At 49.2% G+C, this 20936-nt stretch overlaps 1 pseudogene; it reads right to left on the reverse strand.

Moving 5' to 3' along the window:
• Positions 1-954: 954 nt before the first annotated feature.
• Positions 955-18054, reverse strand: LOC120221908 (annotated as a pseudogene).
• Positions 18055-20936: the final 2882 nt, after the last annotated feature.

Below are 20936 nucleotides of genomic sequence, written 5' to 3' on the forward strand. Positions count from 1 at the left end.
CCCCACACCCATGAGTCCTCAGTTTGTTCTCAGCTAAAATGAGTTTCTTGTAGACAGAAAATAGATGGATTTTGTTTTTTTATCCATTCTGCTACCCTATGCCTTTTGATTGGGACATTTATTCCATTTCCATTCAGTGTTATTATTGAAATATATGGGTTTAGAGTCATTGTGTCTTTTGTGGGATTCATGTGTGTGGTGTGTCTCTAGCATCTTGTGTTCCTTTCAACATTTCCCTCAGAGAGTCCCCCTCAGAACTTCTTGTAGGGCTGGTTTAGTGGTGACAAATTCTTTTAATTTTTGTTTATTTGGAAAGACTTTTATCTCTCCTTTTTGAATGACAGGCTTGCTGGATAGAGGATTCTTGGCTGCATATTTTTTCTGTTCATCACATTGAAGATCTCTTGCCATTCCTTTCTGTCCTGCCAAGTTTCAGTAGATAGGTCTGTCACCATACTGATAGGTTTCCCTTTGTATGTTAGGGCCCTTTTCTCCCTAGCTGCTTTCAGAATTCTCTCTTTGTCCTTATATTTTGCCATTTTCACTATGATATGTCGTGCAGAAGATCGATTCAAATTACATCTGAGTGGAGTTCTCTGTGCCTCTTGAATTTCAACATCTACTTCCCTCCCCAGGTTGGGGAAGTACTCTGCTATAATATGTTCCAGGACTCCTTCAGCACCTTTTCCTCTCTCTTCCTCTTCTGGGATCCTATGATACAGATATTGTTCCCTTTGATTGTATCACTGAGCTCTTGAACTCTTCTTTCTTGTTCCTGGATCAGTTTGTCTCTTTTTTTCTCAGTTTATTCTAATTCTATAATTGTGTCTTCTAAATCATTTATTCTCCTTTCTGCCTCTTTAATCCGTGCATGGGACATAGAGGGGCTGAGAGCCTGATGTGGGTCTCGAACTCACAAACTGTGAGATCATGACCCAAGCTGAAGTTGGATGCTTAACCTACTGAGCCACCAGCCACCTGAAGTTCTCAGCTTTAGAAGCCTTGAGAAACATATCAGAGTCCTGGGCACGGTCACAGCCACAGAACCAACAGGACATGGCCAGAGCCCCAGGAGAGGAGACTAAAGGAGGAGCCATGGGGTGGGTGAGCTCCTAATGGCATCTCCTCTACACTAGGGTCTCAGGGATCACCTCTCCATACTTACTTGCAGACTGAGTGTACCTCCATCTTTTTCCCCCTGTAGTAGAAAACATCATGTCAGAGGCCAGGGAGAAGGCTGGGCCGTGAGGTCCTAAAGGGACCCCCGAAATTCTGGACTGCAAAGACATTTCCAGAACTTTAGCTACAAACCCAGGGCAATATTACATAATGTGAAGTAAGAGGACATGTAGAAACTAGATCCAACCCTCCTGGAGGGCTGCGTGCAGCAGGGCCTCCCCTCTGTGCATGACCTCTGGGTATCAGGTCCCATCACCAGGGGCATCAAGGTGAACATTTTCTCTCTTTTTCAGGTGTGATTTTCCAAAGAGTGTTAGAAGACAGGGTCCCGACTGGGTAAGCACATGTATGTGGATGTTGCCTCCCAGGACTGAGGCAAGACATTGGAACATTACATATGGCTTGATACTCCCCTTACCCCCACCTCCCTCCCCTCACCTCGTGCAAGAAAACTCAGACCTCACCCCTTTCCCTGCCGGGGCTCTTCCTCCTCCAGGTCACAGGTCCACTGACCACAGCTCCAAGGACAGCCAGACCAGCAATGATTCCAATGCTGGGGAGGCTGGAGTGAGGCAGGGTTCAGGGAGGGAAAGGGAAGGTGAGAGTTCTGACTCCCGGGCCTCACTTCTGTTCCCGCTGAAGGTCTACAGAGGGCGTCGTGTGTTCCGTTGTCTGAGAACAGAACCCACCCCTTCACCCCCCTTTGTACTCCATCTCAGGGTGACACGCTCCTGCAGCTCCTCGTACCACACAGGCACGTGTATCTCTGCTCCTCTCCAGTTGGCACCACCGCAGTTGCCCACTTCTGGAAGGTCCCGTCCCCTGAAGGCCTGGTGTCCACAAGGCCCGTGTCCTGGGTCAGGTCCTCCCCATCACTGCCAGGTCACAGTAATCTCAGTCAGGTAGAAGCCCAAAGCTAGCACCTCAGGGTCCCCAATGGTCAGAGATGGGGTGGTGGGTCCCATGTGTCTGTGGAGGATCTGAGGAGAAGGGTCACAAACTCTTGTGCCCTTGCTGAGAGTGGAGAGGACAGTGGGGGTGGGCAGAGGGAGTGCAAGACTCACACCCCAGACTGAACTCCAGGATCTCAGGTAACTTTCCATCCCTCGGGAAGGTCCGGAGGCAGGGTAAGTAAGACAGCCTAGGGAAGGAGGCTCAGGGTCTCTGAGTGGGTCAACAGAGACTTCTAGTCCTGACGGTAGAGGAGGCCCAGTGGCTCATAACACCTGGAGTCAGCCCTCCAACGAAGATGGGCATGGGACGGAGAGCAAGGCCTGGGGGAGGAAGTCACCCAGCGGTGCCCAAGGTGAATACCAGGGTCAGAGAAACTGCTATGAAATTCTTTCGGAGATAACCGACTCTACTTCCTTAGAGACTGGATCCCCTCAGTGTCCTGAGAGAAGGGTGGGTCCTCTGAGCCGTCTCTCTCTGGGACAAGATCTGAAAACCCAGGGTAACCTCTCACCTTCAGGATCCAAGGAGGGGGGCAGGGAAGAATTCTGGTGTCAATCCCGTTTTCCTCCCTTTTTAGTGGGGCCAGCAGGAGGTACAGCCCCAGCCTTAGGAGAGATCCAGAGGCCTAGGGGCCCCACATTCTTCTTCCCTCAAGGTTTTTATTCCTTTCTCCAGGTACCTGAGGAGCCACAGCATGCCCTCCTTCTGCAGGTAACACCCTGTAGTGCTCGGCCGCTCTGGCCTCTCCCACTGGCGCCTAAGACCTGAGCCACCTCCTCAGCTGCCCTCCAGGAACTCAGGTCCTCCCTCAGGGCGCTGTACCAGGCGCCCTCAGAGGCGAATGCTCAAACCCTTGGTGGAGGCTCCCATCGGACCCCAAGTTGCAGCCGGAAGTCCCTTGGAAGGTTTGAGACCCTGGCCCCCTCGGTAGCCAGCCCCTCCCACTATCTCTTCCCCGGCGGGCGGGCAGCCCCGCCCACTATCCCGGCCCCCGCAGTCGCCGCCTCACCCCCACCTCACCCTGCAGGACTGCTACCGCGGTGATTGGTCAAAGACCTCAGAAACTATACAAAATCCGATTGAATCCCCGAGAGCTCATCCGGGGTTGGGGGGCCGGAGGGTCTCCTGGCTTTGCGGTGAATCTCAGACTTAGGGACTTGAGGAGACCCCAGCCGGTCCAGGGGGGATTCAGGGTCTCGTGACATGGACCCGGGCCCCAGTCACTCACCAGACTCGCTCTGGTCATAGTCGTGGAGGGCGGAGTGCAAGGTCAGCAGGAAGGTCTGTCCGTGCACCTCGGCGATCTCGGTCTGCTCCTCCCAAACTGTGGTCCCTCCTGCTCCACCCACGGTGCCCACGGCTCCACCCTCAGACTCTCAGCGTCGCTGGGAATCACAGAACTATGTCTCGTCCATGTGGCCACCGAGACGTGCAGCGCCTCCTGAGGCCATGCTGGGACACCGCGTTATGGAAACACCTCAGTGAGTGGGAGCCTGCGGACATAGAGGGGCTGAGACCCCGGCCAACTCTCCTCCGGACGCAGGGCCCCGGTCCCCGGTGGAAGAGGCCTGAAAAGCAGGGGGAGGGGTACCCGAGTGGGGAAGAGCAGGGCGGAGTCGGGGAGGCACCTGGGAAGACAGGCCAGGGTGGGGCTTGGGACCGGTGGGGGTTTGGGGTGTGGACAGAAGCCCCCTTCCCAGGTGGTTAGCGTCCCCGCTAGACAGTCCTCTTGCTAACTACTCATAAGAGTCCTTTTCCTTCTGACCTCACACTCACTGTCCCAGGTCAGGGTCTTGGCCAGGCCTCTGAAAGCACCAGGAGGAGGGTTCAAGGTCCCAGGATCCCCATTCTCTGGAGGATCTAAGTCTCAGCGTGTTGGTGGCCAGAACAGGTCAGGGACCACAGTGAAGCTGATAGTCTTCTCTAGAAACCAGACAGACAAACGAGTGTGAACAGCAGCCTCTTCATGAGTCCCAGGCAGGGGGGCCTGAACGGGCTGTGACAGGGAGAAATGAAACCAGGGGAGATAGGGACTCCCCAACACCTGGCTTCCCTTCATTTGTGTCCTTGTGCCTTGGACCCTAAGAGCCACGCCCCCCAGGGGACCAGGGACTGTGCCCAGCCCTCTCCTCTTGCAGGGAGCTCTCTCTGTCACACTGTTTCCCGGAGTTCCAGTGGAGGGCCTTTCTGGAGAAACCAGGTAGAGACACCAGACTGGACTCAGCCCTTTCTCCTGTCTTCCTTCCTGGAAACCCCTCCCCGACCTGGACTCTCCGCCTCTTACCCCTTTACCTCTAAAACAATTTAGAGGCTACTATGCACCAGGAATGTCTTTTTATGCTGTGTTGACAGCTTTCACCAAAATAGCCCAAAGCCCCTGTGTTCATGTGCTCTACATTCTAGAGGCTTCCCAAGAGTGAGACGGAGCCACTGGAGCATTTTCAGTGAGGAAATGACACCTTCTGACTCACATTAGCAGGATCACTGACCCCTGTGGGGAAAACGGCCCCAGGTGGCAGGTGATGGGGTGGCACCAGTGCCCCAATCCAGGAGGGAGAGGGTGGTGGAGACTGAGGGGAGGAGAGGCTCTGAGGGATGAGAGAGACAGAGAGAAAGGCTGCAGACCCAGAGTGTCATGAAGAGTGAGGCAATGGGAGCCTGGCTGCAGGGCAGGGACTGACTGCGGGGGTTGGGGGTGGGGGGGCTAGTGGGAGGGGCAGCCCTGGGTGGGCGGGGAATATAGTGGTAGGGGGTGGCTACAGGGTAGAACCAAGGTCTCACACCTTCCATGGGACTTCCAGCTGCAACTAGGGTTTGATGCCATCTTCCTCAGCTGGTTTGAGCAATTTGCTAAGGAGGAGGCTCAGATCATTGGCACAAGTGGGAGGCGACCATAGCACTGGAGTGTTACCTGTGGTGGCTCTGCAGGCACCTGGAGAAAGGGAAAGAGACCTTGCAGGAAGCAGGTATGTGGGGCCTCCAAGCTTCCTGACCTCCCCTGGGGTTGGGGCTGTACCTCTTGCTGGCTCCACAAAAAAGGAGGAAAATGGGATTGACACTAGAATTCTTCCCTGCCCCCCTCCTTGGATCCTGAAGGTGAGGAGTTCCGTGTACAACAAAGTGATTCACCAATTCCATACATCACCAGGAGCTCTCATCAGGGAACAATATGCAAAAATAAGAGTAAGACCACTTCTCACACCATTCACGAAAATAAATTAAGATAGGGTAAAGATCTAAATGTGAGACCTGAAACCATAAAAATCTGAGAAGAGAGCACACGCAGTAATTTCTTTGACATGGGCGGTGACACCTTCTTTCTAGATGTGTCTCCTGAGGCAAGGGAAACCACAGCACAAATAAACCACTGGGACTGCACCCAAATAAAAAGCTTCTCTACAGCCAAGGAAATAACCTCCTGGATGTTTTAGAAGGAGACGTACTCCCAGGGAATTTGAGGTCAGAGAGAGAGCTGGCTTTAGGGTAGTTGGTACAGAAACAACGGTTTCCTCTCTAAACCTAGGGCACCTGTGCCTGGGACACCAGCTAAATCCTCACAGAAGCCAGTTTGCTTTTTGTTTACTAACCATAATCTAGATCACCACTGAATGATCAGGACTCTAATGTGTCAGAATACTGATTTTGCCATTCCTAGATACATTTGTCTAAACAGCCTTAGGCTTGCAATAACCAAAGCTGTAATTTTCACTTTCCCAAACCATGACTGAGGGTTTTTGTATTTTAAAATGATCTTCATTCCATAGCTCTGTCTGGGAGTCCCAGATAATCCTCAACACAAAGCAGCACATAGAAGGACAGTTTATTACTGTATGTGATCTGTGCCTGGGCCTTGATTTATCAAGTGACAGCTGGAGAGGCTGATGCCATTGAGGGAAAATTTCTTACCTATATTTTGTGAGAGGAGGGGCATGGCTCAGCACACAGGGCCACATGGGAAACACCTAAGAGAGCCAGGGGGCAGAAGGAGAGGAAGAAAGCATGGCTCAGAGCCTTGTTGTGTTTTCCTTGAGAAAGGGAAGGAGGGCTGGGGAAACATTTTAGAATTGACTCATCTGAATAATGGTATCAGTGGGCTCTGGGTGACAGGAGTTGTCTCTAGAAGTCTGCTAGCTGGCCCTGCGTCACCGGAGCAGAGAGATACTGCATCCTGGAGTGTATGCACCTGACTGAGAGATAGTTCAGAAGAGGGGATCTGAATTGTTTAGTTAGAGAAGGAAAGGCGTGCTCCTGGGCAAGCACTTAGCTGTCTCTAAGAATTGTCCAGCCCGGTGAGGGAGAGTTCGCCCCAGTTACGGAGGCCACATATACCAGAGCATCAAGAATACAGAAAATATCCATTATACAGTATATTTCAACCAGAGTGTGCAACCATGAGTCCCTTCAAAGTTGCAAGTATTTAGTGCAGTGAAAACGCCCTTCACCAGTGTTCGTGCACTGCCTCTGTTTGTGAATGAAAACCTAAGGAATATTGTATTGGGTTATTATTGGCACCATTTTCTCCACCCTGCTGAACGTAAGGAAGTCATTGGTTTTCAGGTAGCCCCCCTAGAGTCTAGTAAATACTGGATGTAATGAATATGTTGCTAAGCTCTGTCTATATAGATTTATTAAAAATCTGTATAACAACATATTTAAATCTGAGAATTCCAGTGCTTAGAATTCCTTATCTCTCTATTTCCTCATCAGGTAAAGAGCCTAAGTAACATCATTTTGAGATTAAGGCCTCCACTAAGAGCAACCTTGGGCTGCACGTAGCCCCAGTTACAGAAAAAGCCTCAGATTGCTCAAGGCTGAAGCCACCCTCGGACCGCTCTCAGATCAGCTAAACAAAAGAAGTTAAAAACATTCCTATGGTCTGAGTCAGGGCTAGGAACTGCAGATAGTTACTCTGTACAAACCAGCCAATCACTCACTGCTTGCCTGAACCCCACCTGGGCCCTTTGAACTCACCTCATAATTGGTCATTTTCAAAGGATTCTCAAAAATCATGATTGGGTCCCACCAAAAGTAACGAACACCTCACAGATACTGAATGGTCAAAGCTGTTACCATGGGTACTGTACAATCGTAATTGGTGCTTATGTGATGATGCCATAAGTACAACGTGTGCACTGTAACACCCCCATCCCTTACCCCTTAAAAATCCTGCTCGCTATTGTTCGGGGCTTCACTCTGCTGCCTCTACACTGGTACATGGGTGAGTCCCTGCTTGAGCTTGTAATAAAGACCCTTTTGTACTTACATCGGTGTCAGCTCCTTGGTGGTCTCTGAGGACTCGCGAATCGGGCATAACACAGGCATCTGCAGCCCTTCTCTCTGTCTCTCTCATCTCACAGGCCCTCTCCTCCCCTTAGTCTCCACCACCCTCTCACTCCTGGATTGGGGCACTGGTGCCACCCAATACCTGCCACCCAGGGCTCTTTTCCCCACAGGGGTCAGCGATCCTGCTTATGTGAGTCAGAAGGTGTCATTTCCCCACTGAAAGTGCTCAAGTGGCTCCATCTCACTCTTGGGAAGCCTCTAGAATGTGGGGCCCATGAGTAAAGGGGCTTTAGGCTATTTTGGTGAAAGCTGTCTCTGCAGCATAGAAAGCCTTCCTATGCATACTAGGCACTAAATTAATTGTTTTTAAATGAATGAATGAATGAATGAATGAATGAATGAATGAATGAAGCTATTATAATTTAATTCCATGAGCACCTACGTAGCTCAGTCCATTAAGCTTTTGACTTTGGCTCAAGTCATGATCTCACAGTTTGTGAGTTTGAGCCCCATGTTGGGCTCTATGCTGACAGTTAAAATGTGGAGTCTGCTTCAGATTCTGTATCTCCCCCTCCCTCTCTGTCTCTCTCTGACTCATGCTCTGTCCTTCTCTCTCAAAAAATAAATGTTTAAAAATTTTTTCAAGGAAATGGGGAGCCTGGGAGGCTCAGTCGGCTAGCTCATCGGACTATGGGCTGATAGCTCAGAGCCTGGAGCCTGCTTTGGGTTCTGTGTCTCCCTCTTGCTCTGCCCCCATCTCATTCATGCTATCTTTATCTTTCATAAATAAATAAACCTAAAAAATTTTTAATTAAAAAATATTTTTCAAAGAATTTAATTCCATCATACAAAATCATAAAATGAAAAATATATAAGCAAAAATGAGGAAAGATTTTATTTCACACCACTAGTGTACCTGAGGGCTCATAAATTCATTCCAGGAGCAAGACCTCTGTGCTATGGACACTGAGGCTGTGCAGTGGTTTTCTATTGCCACAGAACAAATTCCCACAACCATAGTGACTTACCTCAGCACCCGTCCATGTGTCCCAGTTCCGCAGGTCAGCAGTCCGGCGTGACGCTGAGAGTTCTCTCTTGGGTGTCACAGGCAGTGTTTGCACCTCAGCTCAAAGTCCCCTCCAAGCTTGCACAGAGCTGCTGGCAGAATTCTCTTTTCTGGAGCTGGAGGAGTGTGGTCCCCACTTCCTTACACGAAGTCAGTGGGATGCTGCTCTCAGCTCCTGCAGCCACCAGCACTGCTTGCCTGGTGCCCTCTTCCATTGTCAAGGCCTCCCTCACACTGAGTCCTGCTCACTCTACCCCATCAGGAAGAACCCCATCCTATTAAGGGCTCACTTGATGAAGAGAGGATTACTCACAATAACCATACAGTTTTAATTCAGCTGATATTGTGGTAGGAACCCCTCCCTAAGGAGAGAGAAAAAAAAATGAAGAGAGGAGAGAAGACTTCAAGGTCACCTAGATATGCATCCAGGTGCCTACATCCCCCATGTTCTTGTAAACAGACAACTTAATCAGACTGCATGTTTATGTGTGTTACCATATATGGGAGACAAAGAAATAGAAAATGTATTAAAATAAAAAACTATGCCACGTGATGTGGGCCGCTCAGTTCTTTGGGTATGAACCCAACTGAGCAGTGCCGGCACGAATAAAATTGCTTCCTGGAAAGAAAAGCCTCGGTGTCACGACTCTCTGTGCGAGAATCCTGCAACAATATGACCCTTAACTGCACATGCAAAGTCCCTTCACACTAGCGCCTGGATTATGTTTGATCCAACAACTGGGAGAATATGAACAACCTGAGGTTGGTTAGGGCAGCCATCTTGCAATCTTCCCCAGGACAGCCCGATTCTTCCTCTTTGTCTAATGGATCACAGTCAGAGATCAAAGTTAAAATAAATAGATTGTCTGAATAATAATATGTATTCTGAACCCTTAGATATAGATATTCTTCTTAAATCTTAAAACCAACTGATGGGGCACCTGGGTGGCTCAGTCAGTTGAGCATCCAACTTCGGCTCAGGTAGTGATCTCAACAGTTTGTGGGTTCTAGCCCCACGTCGGGCTCTGTGCTGACAGCTAACTCAGAGCCTGTTGCCTGTTTCAGACAGGATCTGTTTCTCCCTCTCTCTCTGACACTCCCCTGTTCACGCTGTCTCTCTTTCTCTCTCTCAGAAATAAATAAAATTATTTAAAAAATTAAAAAAAAACAATTGATGATGTTTAACACCTCGTAGTTAAGGTAGAGCCAATAGAAAGAAAAGTGGGATAGTTCGTTCTGTTCTTTGGACCCTGCAGCAGTTATGTGTGGCTGCATCACAAGTTACCCGAGACTCAGCAGCTCAGAACAACACGTGTTCAGTGTCTCCCACAGATACCCAGGGTCAGGAAACCAGGAGAGAGTCACCTGGGCGCTGCTGGCTCAGGGCCTCTCTCAAGGTCACAGTCAAGTTGTCTGCCAGGACTGCACCATCTGATCGCCTAAGTGGGGCTGGAGGATTCACAGGAAACAAGGCTTCCTCACGAGGCTGTTGGAAGAGGCCTCCTTTCCTTCCTAGATGGTCCTAAGAGGCCTCAGGTCCTTGTGGACTTTTACCTTAAATGGCTAAAGACAACTAGTTGTCTTCTCCTACCAAAGCAAGTAATCAGAGAGAGAAAGACAGAGAGAGAGAGAGAGAGAGAGAGAGAGAAACCCATCTGGAAGCTGCCATGTGTTTTATGTCCTGGGGCCCAGGGTCACACACCATTACCTCAGCCTCTTCTGCCTGTTAGAAGTGAATCAGTCAGTGCAGCCCACACCCAAGAGAAGGGCATTCAAATCCACCTCTGGAAGGAGGATGTCAAAGGATTTAGGTACACGTTAAAACCAAAATTAAAATTAAATATTGGTTTTGGATTTTATAAGTCAAACGATTCTTTCACTCATTATTTTTATTGAATGCTTGAAGCTTTTCATTGAAAAGTAGTAATGAGAAGGTTATATAAATTGAATATCCGTGATAAATTTAACATCTCTCACAATGGTGTTCAATGAGATTTAGTAGAAGAGATTTAGGTGTCAACAAATTCTAAAAAAATTGTTGCTATGTACTAAAATTTTTTAGACAGTTCTATTTGTTGTCATTTGCATTCAAAATTTGCTGTTTCATCAGTGGTTATTCCTTTGTATGATTTCCACCTTAAATTACATGGAACAATAATGTCCTTTTTCATTCTGTGAATGTATTGAATCCAGTTGAATGTGAGGTTAATGTGACCCATCAAATGCTTCCCAGGATACAATTGCCTGCACACCATATGCAACATTGTATGCCTGAAATCAATAGAGAGGCCAGTGAGCAAAAGGTCAAATGACCTATGTGTATCACTTTATGTATCCTTTCTCTAACATGGTTCAGAATAATTGGCTGTGGTTTTGTTCCAATGAAAATAGTTCTTACAAAGCATCCTTGGTATGAATTTCTTTTAAAATATTAACCTGGAATTGTTAGTAAACTCCAGTTTGAAAAATGCCAGTTGAAGGAGTTCTGATACAGTCAACCTCTGGGCACCCGCACTGGGACAAGAAACAGAAGGAATGAAGCCCCCTGGACCATCCCCAGTCCCCCCAAGCCCCGTGTAACCTCTGTTCTAAGACTCCTGGTTACAATTCCTTTGACTTGCTCTAAAGATATACTAAGTGTATATATTTCCCCACCACCACCAAATATTGTTGCTTTTTTGCCTGTACCTTCCTGTAAGTGAACATATGTTGCAGATATTTTTCGGTGACTCAGTGTCAGGTTGTGTTCCCGAATTGTGAGTCCCAGAGACCTCCAAGGAGCCGGCACCGATGCAAATACAAAAGGGTCTTTATTACAAGCTCAAGCAGGGGCTCACCCACCTACCGGTGTAGTGGCAGCAAGGTGAAGTGAAGAACAATAGCGAACAGGGTTTTTAAGGAGTAAGGGATGGGGGTGTTACAGTATGTATAGCATCATCATCTAAGCACCAATTATAATTGTACAGCACCCATGGTAACAGCTTTGACCATTCAGTATCTGTGAGGTTAGATACATTACTTTTGGTGGGACCCAATCATAACTTTTGAGAATCCTTTGAAAATGACCAGTTATGAGGTGAGTTCAAAGGGCCCACGTGGGGTTCAGGCAAGCGGTGAGAAATTGGCTAGTTTGTATAAAATAATTGTTTGCAGTTCCCAGCCTTGAGTCAGACCATAGGAATGTTTTTTTAATTACCTGACCTGAGGGCGGTCCGAGGATGGCTTTAGCCTTGAACAATCGGAGGCTTTTCCTGGAACTGGGACTGGGGCTACGTGCAGCCCGAGGTTGCTCTTAATGGAGGACTTAATTTTAGGTTCTTCAAGGCCTAGTTGACGTTTTAAAAAATTTTTTATGTTCATTTATTTTTGAGAGAGAGAGAGCGCAAGAGGGAGGGGCAGAAAGAGAGAGTGAGACACAGGATCTGAATCAGGCTCCAGGCTCTGAGCCATCAGTACAGAGCCTGACATAGGGCTTGAACTTACGAAACGCTTGAACCAGAAGACAGTCACCTGCCAAAGTCGAGCACTTAGCCAACTGAGGTACCCAGGTGCCCCTAGTTGATTTACCTCTGATGGGGGAGGTGTAGTTCACTCATTTTTACTGCTGTAAAGTTTTACATTTTGTGAGCCACACTATTTTGCTATTTTCCCATTTATGTTTTATGTGATCATTCCAGTTGTTTCTGTAAACGTTAGTGCACGTGTCTTCTGCAACACACGGGCCAAAGATCCTCCAGAGTGTACAATCAGGAGCAGGATGGCTGGACTGTACACAGGATGTGCAGTAACCAGACCAGTGCATGCGAACCTGATTTCCAAATGTTGCTGTTTCCATTGCTCTGATAGTGAAAACTAATAGGGAACTCTTTACCCTAAAGGGCGGGAAGTAAGTGTGACCATCACTACCCGGTTGCAGGACTGCTCAGGTGTGACCCTATTCATAACTTTATTGTCTTTACTTGTATTCCCTGTACCTTGTTATTTACTTGCAGGCTCTAAGTCCAGATATGCTTCTTTTCTGCATCACAATTATGGTTAGAATTGTTGCACATGAATTTAGCCTCAGTCCTTCCATCTTGACCCAGAGTTTACCTTCTGAGCCTGCAGTCGGAGGGCTACGTGACTATCCTCAGGTGTATGGAAAAACAAATGAGAAAACAAGGGTTAATGTTACCTGTTAATGGTTATTTATGACACAGTTTGCATACTTTGTCCTCGAGATTATAACTATTCCTTTGAAACCCCCCACGACCCAAAACGCTGCCTTCAAAATAACGAAAGTTTTCTTACACACCAGGGTAAGGGCCGCTCTTTATCACTTTGTAGCCTTTTTACAATAACCACTCAATTCTGCTTCTGTACTGTTCGCTTGCCTGCTTGCTTATTATAAAAACCCCTCAGTCCCTGGACTCAGGGCTACACATTTACAGTTCTGTGTTAACTCTGTGCAGTCCTAGCCGGTAATAAAGACTCCCTTAATTCGTATCCCTGCTGCCAGTTGGAGGGCTCGGGTTAAAGCAATTAGCTCTGCCTTTTGTGCCGAAGTCCCCTTCGGCAGGGCCTCTGCTTCAATGACAGAGTTTAGAGTCACCACGGAATATCCTGCAAGACGTTCCCTCCTTTCTATAAAACTGCTACCGTCAGTGAAATATTCAGCATCAGGGTCTTTGAGAGGCTGGTCCCGCAAGTCTGGTCTGCTGGAGAACACCGCATCCATGACTTCAATGCAGTCATGGTCTGGCTGGCCTGGCCCAACAGGCAATAGGGTTGCAGGGTTCAGGGTCTGCACTACTTCTAGGTGAATGCGGGGATTCTCACATAGCATTCCCTGATATCTGACCATCCTGGCGTTGGTGAGCCAGTATTGTCCTTTGTATTCCATTAATGTTAATACTGAATGTGGCACTCAAACTGTTAATTCCTGTCTCATAGTTAACTTGTCAGCCTCAGACACTAAAAGTGCTGTGGCTACTAGTGCCTGTAGGCAGGGGGCCAGCCTTGGGCCACAGAGTCAAGTTGCCTGGAGAGAGATGCCACCGGGCGATGCCATGATCCCAACATCTGAGTCAGTACTCCCACTGCAATACCAGTGCGCTCATGGACATACAGAAAAAAGGGCTTGGTCATGTCTGGGAGCCCTAAACCAGGCGCATTAGTAAGTGCACGCTTTATTTCCTCGAAAGCCTTTTGCTGTACTGACTCCCACATCAGGGGTTCCCTTTCTCCCCGCTTTGTAGCCTCATAGAGGGGTTTTGCCAAGACTGAAAAGTTAGGTATCCAGATCCTACAGAAACTTGCAGCCCCGAGAAACTCTCAAACCCGCCATCGGGTTGTGGGAGTCGGGATAGAGCAAATGGCCTGCTTTCTCTCTGGGCCGAGCTGACGCTGCCCCTGAGATAAGTGGAAGCCAAGATATTTAACCCTTTCTTGACAGATCTGGGCCTTTTTTCTCGAGACCTTGTAGCCGGCTTTCCATAGGAGGGTAAGGAGCTGCTGAGTCCCTTCCATGCAACCCTCCCGGGACTTCCTAGCTAATAACAAGTCATCCACATACTGAAGCAGGACACAGTCATATTGATCTGCTGGGAAAGCTTCTAAGTCAGAGGCTAATGCAGTGCCAAAATTGGTTGGGGAGTTTTTGAACCCTTGAGGTAACCTAGTCCAGGTTAATTGGCCCCTGTCACCATTTTTAGGGTCCTCCCATTGGAAGGCAAAAATCAATTGTCTCTGAGGGGCCAGGCGGATGCAGAAAAAGGCATCCTTAAGGTGTCACAAGTGAAGAAAGTGGCTTCAGCAGGAATGAGCCCCAAAAGTGTATAGGGGTTAGGGACCACTGGGTGTATGGTGACAGTCACCTGGTTTACTGCTCTCAGGTCCTGAACTGGCCGATAATCATCTGTGCCTGGTTTTTGAACAGGCAAGAGGGGTGTGTTCCAGGGCGACTGACACGGCCTGAGGATCCCATACTTAAAAGTCTTTCCAGGTGCTTTTGGATCCCGACCTGTGCCTTGCGAGGGATGAAGTACTGTCTCTGGTGGGCGGGCTCTGCCCCAGGCTTTAGTTCAACAACCACAGGGGGTATGTTTTGCGCCAGTCCTGGTGGGTTATCTTCAGCCCATACCCCTGGGACCTTAAAAGGAAGCTCAGGCATCAATTACGGTTTTTCCTTGAGGCTATAGAGACGCCATTCCTCCCCCTGGGGAATGGTGAGAGTCATAATTTTTGCCTCTGGTTTTCGGAGGGTCGGAGCAGCCCGTCCCTGGGAATTGAAAGTGATCTGGGCCTGTAGTTTTCCTAGTAGGTCACGGCCCATTAGAGCCACAGGGCAGTCAAGGAGGTACAGAAATTCATGGCTGACTTCGTGGCCACCTAAACTGCATCGTCGAGGTAACAGGAAGGGACGACGTATCTGATCGCCTGTGGCCCCCACAATGGTGGCTTGTCTCCGTGAGAGGTGGCCCACGGGTTGGGTCACTGCTGAGTGTTGTGCTCCAGTATCTACCATAAAGTCAATGGGTCGGCCCCCCACCTTCATTCTGACCAGGGGCTCCCGGGGGCCTAGCAAAATAGAGCCCGGTCTGTCCTAGTCCTTCTCATAGTCCTCCATGGCGTCTAGCCCCAGAAAATCATTCTTGGGGGCCCCATGAGGCTGCGGGGCAAGTCGGTACTGGCCCTGGACCACATGGCCCCTTTTTTTCTGCTTAGGACCTTGCTGAGAATCATCTGGTCGCTGGGGGCACTCACTTTTCCAGTGGCCCTCCTGACGGCACAAAGCACGCTGATTCCAGCCTAGTTTCGATCTAGGGCGAGACCCCCCTCCCCGCTGCTCTCCTTTCTGGATTTGGCCCTTTCCCTGCGGGGCTTTCTTCTGGGGGTGTCTTGATTGCTCCGCCAAAGCGGCAGCTAATAAATCTGCCTATTTTTGCATCTTTCGGCGTTCTTCCGTGCTGCCTGGTCACGGTTAACGAACACCTGGGTTGCTACTTCTAGCAACTGACTGATACTCATGCCAGTGAAACCTTCTAGTTTTTGCAGCTTGTGCCGAATGTCTCCCTGGGCCTGGCCTACGAAAGCCACATTAATCATCCTCTGGTTGGCGGGCGCTTCTGGATCAAAGGGAGTATAAAGACGGAATGCCTCACATAATCTCTCATAGAATTGGCTTCGACTTTCCTCCGGCCCTTGGAGCACTTCTGATGTTTTACTCATATTTATGGCCTTTTTCCCCCCTCTCTTTACACCATTTAGAAGAGCTTCTTGATATCGTTCAATCCTTGTAAGCCCTCTATCTATACTTAAGTCATTTGGGTCCCATTTGGGGTCCTCCCCCCGGGAAGTGAGCCCATGCATAGGCTTGGGGGTCTAGTGTCCCAGATGGAGCATTTTCCTCTAACCATTTTGTAGCTGCCTGAATAATTAGGCAAAGCTCATCTGTATTGAAGAAAGTTAAAAGAAGTTGGCGGAAGTCTGTCCAGGTGGGTTTGTGGGTATGAATTATGGAATGCATTAAGTCAATCATAGCTTGGGGCTTCTCCGTATAGGAGGGGGTATGGTGCCTCCAATTCAGGAGATCCGTAGTGGTAAAGGGGTGGTACATGTAAATACGCTGGCCTCCTTGGATCTGGCCTTCCTGATCATAATAGATAGGACCCCTAATTTCCCTCAACGCCATCTGTTGGGCTCCTCGGTGCGTCTGTAGGGAAGGGCTGCCTTTATTGGTCTGATTCTCTGGTTGCCGCCATTCAGGAGGGGTATGGGGGGTTAAGACTGGTGGTTTGGGTGAGTCAGTCACACTTGGGGAGGTCGTTGGTGCGAGGGGTGGTAAGGCTTTGGGGCTGGGGGAGACTCCGATGAGGCTTCTGCCGTTAGGGCTGCTGGAGGCACAGGCGGCAGGGAGGGGTACAGTGGGACATATGGTGGCGGGGTTTCTTCAGGTTCTCCTGATTGTATGGGCTTTTTAACCTCTGGCCAGTATTTGGAGGAAGCCGTGAGGTGAGCCAGGATTACTTTACAGCTCTCTTCAATACAGACTATAAGCCAAGAAGGCCGGGACAGGACCAGGTCTTGCCAACAGTCAATATAAGGAAATTGGTCAGGGTGGCCTGGGTCCCCTGCAATGACTCTGAACACTCGGCCAACTAGTTCCTTATCAAGTGAGCCCTCAGAGGGCCAGCCCACCCCAAACGATGGCCAGTCAATTTCACAGAATGTCCGGAGCTTTTCAGGAGTTAATTTTACACCATAATTTCCTGAATATCCCTTTTTGAAATTCCTCAACATACACTCTAGGGGAGTCAGTTTACTCTGCTTTCCACCCATTCCCTCCCCCTAACAGACGACTTTCACTCACAAGAAGGGGAAGACCAGGGAAGGAAGGCGACCAGTTTGGAAAGGACGCACACCCGCTTTGTCCGTTTCCGGCCGCTCTCCTCTCGGAGATATTTCAGGCTCCTCTTAGCATTGGCGGGTTCAGTTTCAATCCCTGACCCGGATCAGACTCCCGAGGAAGTCTGACGCCGCCTTAAGCAGTATGAGGTCGCCACGGAACCGCGGATCGGGACTCAACACTCACTGCGGCCCTTGGTCAGGTCGGAACTTTCCCGTTGTCTGTCTCAGTCACACACACTCACACAACGACTCCAGCCCATTGCCCTCCATCCAGCGCCTTAGAGTTGCAGCTTCGTTCCTCTTCCCTTGTGGACTTACTAGTGCAACTCTGGGAGGTGATCAGGCTCCCCTTCTGCCTCTTAGGGGCAGGTCCACCAAAACGAACCCGGGTTCTTACCAGTCAGATGGGCGGCGCTCCTTAAGCTGGTTCCTGGGCCTCGGGTTCCGTTAGCGCACACAGGGCCCTCTCCCCTGCCCGCCGGGATAGGCTAGTCCCCTATGGATTAAGAGGTCCGCTGGCGACAGGTGAGGTCGCTTCTCCCGGTGCTCCGAGGCTCGTACCCTGGTGGCAAGGGAGGTGGCAATGCAGCGTCTCCGAATCCCGGACAAGCCCCCATGCAATGTTGCAGGATTCTCGCTCAGAGAGTCGTGACACCGAGACTTTTCTTTCCAGGAAGCAACTTTATTCATGCTGGCACCGCTCAGTTGGGTTCGTACCCAAAAGAACTGAGTGGCCCACCTCATATGGCATAGGTTTTTTATACATTTTCTATTTCTTTGTCTCCCATATATGGTAACACACATAAACATGCAGTCTAATTAAGTTGTTTCAGTTTACAGGAACATGGGGGATGTAGGCAGCTGAACCCATATCTAGGTGACCTTGAAGTCTTCTCTTCTCTCCATTGTTTTTCTTTCTCCTTAGGGAGGGGTTCCTACCAGAAACCTTACACAAGAAAAAGGTCTCTAGACCATTAAAGTTGGCTCCCAGATCTGTAGCCAGACCCACAATCATTATGGATACTCCAATACACACTGTCACTTTCCACGGAGAGGACCTTGGATTTAGCAGTCCCTGTCACTTGTTCCTGCTGCTGGCTCTGATGCTGGAGGCTGGGACACTGGCTCTTTCCTGCAGTGATGTAAATTCCATTGTCTTCTCTCCTGACCACTTCAGGTCCCATTGTCTGCTACTCATAACACTTGACTCAGGAGCTCTGTTACCCAAGCTCAAATCTATTTTCTACCCTGATGGCTGACCAAGGGATTTGAGGATGGCCAGCCAGGAGCTCCCAAGGGCCTCAATCCCTGTAGCTGGGTCATTGACCTACAACAGGAAACCCCCCTTACTGAGTCCAAGGCATCTCAGAGCCATCTGGTGGTTAAGAACTACCTGTCTATAGTTCCCAATGTGATTGAAATGTGAGTGCAGGAGGCCCTGTGCATAGTCCTGCTTGCTTCCCAGGCAACCAAAACCATCAGGCAGACACTACTCACATAGGAGCACGTGCAGATGCAGACACATGTGTGCAGGACCCGCTACATGGAACACCCATGAACTTTCCTCTTTCCAACCTCCAACTAAACCTTAAGGAATTCTGGTCACAGCATTCATTCCCTCATTCCTTCATTCCTTCCTCCTTTCCTTCCTTCCTTCGTATTTCCAAGTATATTAAGTGAATGCCTCTGTGCCAATCTCTGTGTCAGGGCTGGTAATCAATTAATGAAACAGAACATATATTCTCCTAATGCTTACACTCTGATAAGACAAACAGACAATAAGTAAAACATAATAATAGTAGTACCTTGTATGGTACATATTCCTGTGACCTATTGCTGGGTAACAAACAATCTCCAAATAAAACAACAACCTTTTGGGGCACCTGAGTGGCTCGATTGGTTGGTTGACTCTTGATTTCAGCTCTGGTCATGACTGAGGGCTATAGGATGGAGCCCCACATCAGACTCCCTGTTGAGTGTGGCGCCTGCTTAAGATTCTCTCCCTCTCTCCCTTTGCCCCTCTCCTTCACTCTTTCTCTCTCCCTCTCTCTCTCAAATTAAAAAAAAAAAAAACCACCAACAGCCACATTTTAATTCTCTCTCATTCTGTAGGTCAGCTTGGCTCTATGACAGCTTTTCTGCTTCATGTGACATGGGCTGGGACTACCTTCATCTGGAGATCTGAATGGTCCAAAATATACCAGAAGGCCTCCTCACAGGGCTGCTGGCTCTCAGAGGTGCTGGCTCTCGATGGGGAGTACACTGAGGCTGTTAAATGCCCTGTGCTGCCATCCGGTGTTGATCCAGGTCTTGAAAGTCACAGCTTTGGGGGAGAAAAGAAACCAGTAGAAGCCTAACAGGTGCAGAATATTGCTTTGTGTGATCTCAGGACTTCTCCTTCAGCTGCTCCAAGCTTGGCTCTGCCTTTATCTGAAAGAGGAGGATAACACCCTCACTTTTTTTTATACAATATTTTTTTCTTATTTAAGAAAGAGAGAATGAGTGGGGTGGAGCAGAGAGAGAGAGGGAGACAGAGGATCTGAAGCAGGCTCTGTGCTGACAGCAGAGAGCCTAACTCTAGGCTCAAACCCACCAAATGTGAGATCATGACCTACGCCGAAATCAGATGCTTAACCTACTGAGCCACCCAATACCCTCACTTTTTTTCTCTCTCATCCCTTTTGTAGGCTTGCATGTTTCCACTCATGATCCTTTAGCATCCCTCTGCTTCCACCACCAACCAGACAGGAGCGGGAAAGGGCCCCAGGATCAAGGACAACACCCTGCAGCAGAAACTCAATGACTTCCTTACTCTCAAGGCTCGACTCATCCTCCAGCAGAGTACAGGATGTCCCTGAAAGACATGTGTGTTGATCTAGATCAGGCATTGGTCAAAAACACAGCTCCATCTCTCCCTAGCTCTCAGGCTCCCCACCTGCATAAGCATCATGTGCAGGAGTCTGTTTCCTGGCCCCTCTAAACCACAGGCAACAACTTCACCTACAGCTCAGCCCCCTCCCTCCCCTAGCCCTGAGTCAGTAGCTTCTAACTGGAAGGCACATCAGAAATCTCAGGTGACCAGCAGGCTAGAAACAGCGGGCTGCAGCGGGGTCTGTACTTGACCTGACTCAGGAGCACTCCATCCTCATTGAGGCCTGATCTTGCCCTCCACCTCTGGCCCAGGCCGCAGACTGCACTTGGCTTTCCCTCCTACTTCCTGGACCACATGCACCTAGAATCACAGCTTCTCCCCAAGTGCTGCTTAGCTGAGGCTGCCAGGACCTTCCTGCCCCGATCCTAACACAGACTGGACCAGGTAATGCAGGCAGTGCTTTAGCAATGTTCTTCTAAATTAAGGTCTAGGGGATTATTGAGACTCCCTGCGTGAGGCTGTCTGTCTATCGTCAGCACCCTGAGACTACCACTGTCATCATCTCCTCTCCACCTCCCACATGGAACTCCACCCAGACAGGGGCCCTCCCTTTGAATTCCTGTTCCATATTATATGTCTGGGAAGCTCACTGTTTGATGGTGACGGTGATACTAACATTAATTAGCTGAGATCACTTGTTTGGACACCAACATTTAAAGTAGGTCTTTGAGGGGCGCCTGGGTGGCTTAGTCGGTTAAGCGCCCGACTTTCGCTTAGGTCATGATCTCGCGGTTCGTGGGTTCGAGACCCGCGTCGGGCTCTGTGCTGACTGCCAGCTCAGAGTCTGGAGCCTGTTTCAGTCTGTGAGTCCCTCTCTCTCTGACCCTCCCCTGCCCATGCTGTCTCTCTCTCTCTCTCTCCTAGAAATAAATTTAAAAAAATAAAAAAAAAAAAAAAAGTAGGTCTTTGAGAAAATAGCACATGACTTTCATACTCTTTCTCTGGCAAAAGCACCAGTGGTATATGAAGCAACTATTTTGACCTGAAGGAATTGTAACTGATGTTCCTTCTGGGAGGACCACCCCAGGAGACAGCAGCAACAACCGAGCACCTGCATGGCCCTTACACTGGTTGTGACATGGTCACAGCCCCTTAGTGTGGGGCAGCATGACTAACTATCCCAGACTGCCCCAG

The sequence above is a fragment of the Hyaena hyaena genome, unplaced genomic scaffold (genome assembly GCF_003009895.1).
Source record: "Hyaena hyaena isolate Hyena2069 unplaced genomic scaffold, ASM300989v1 scaffold_830, whole genome shotgun sequence".
Taxonomy (NCBI): domain Eukaryota; kingdom Metazoa; phylum Chordata; class Mammalia; order Carnivora; family Hyaenidae; genus Hyaena; species Hyaena hyaena.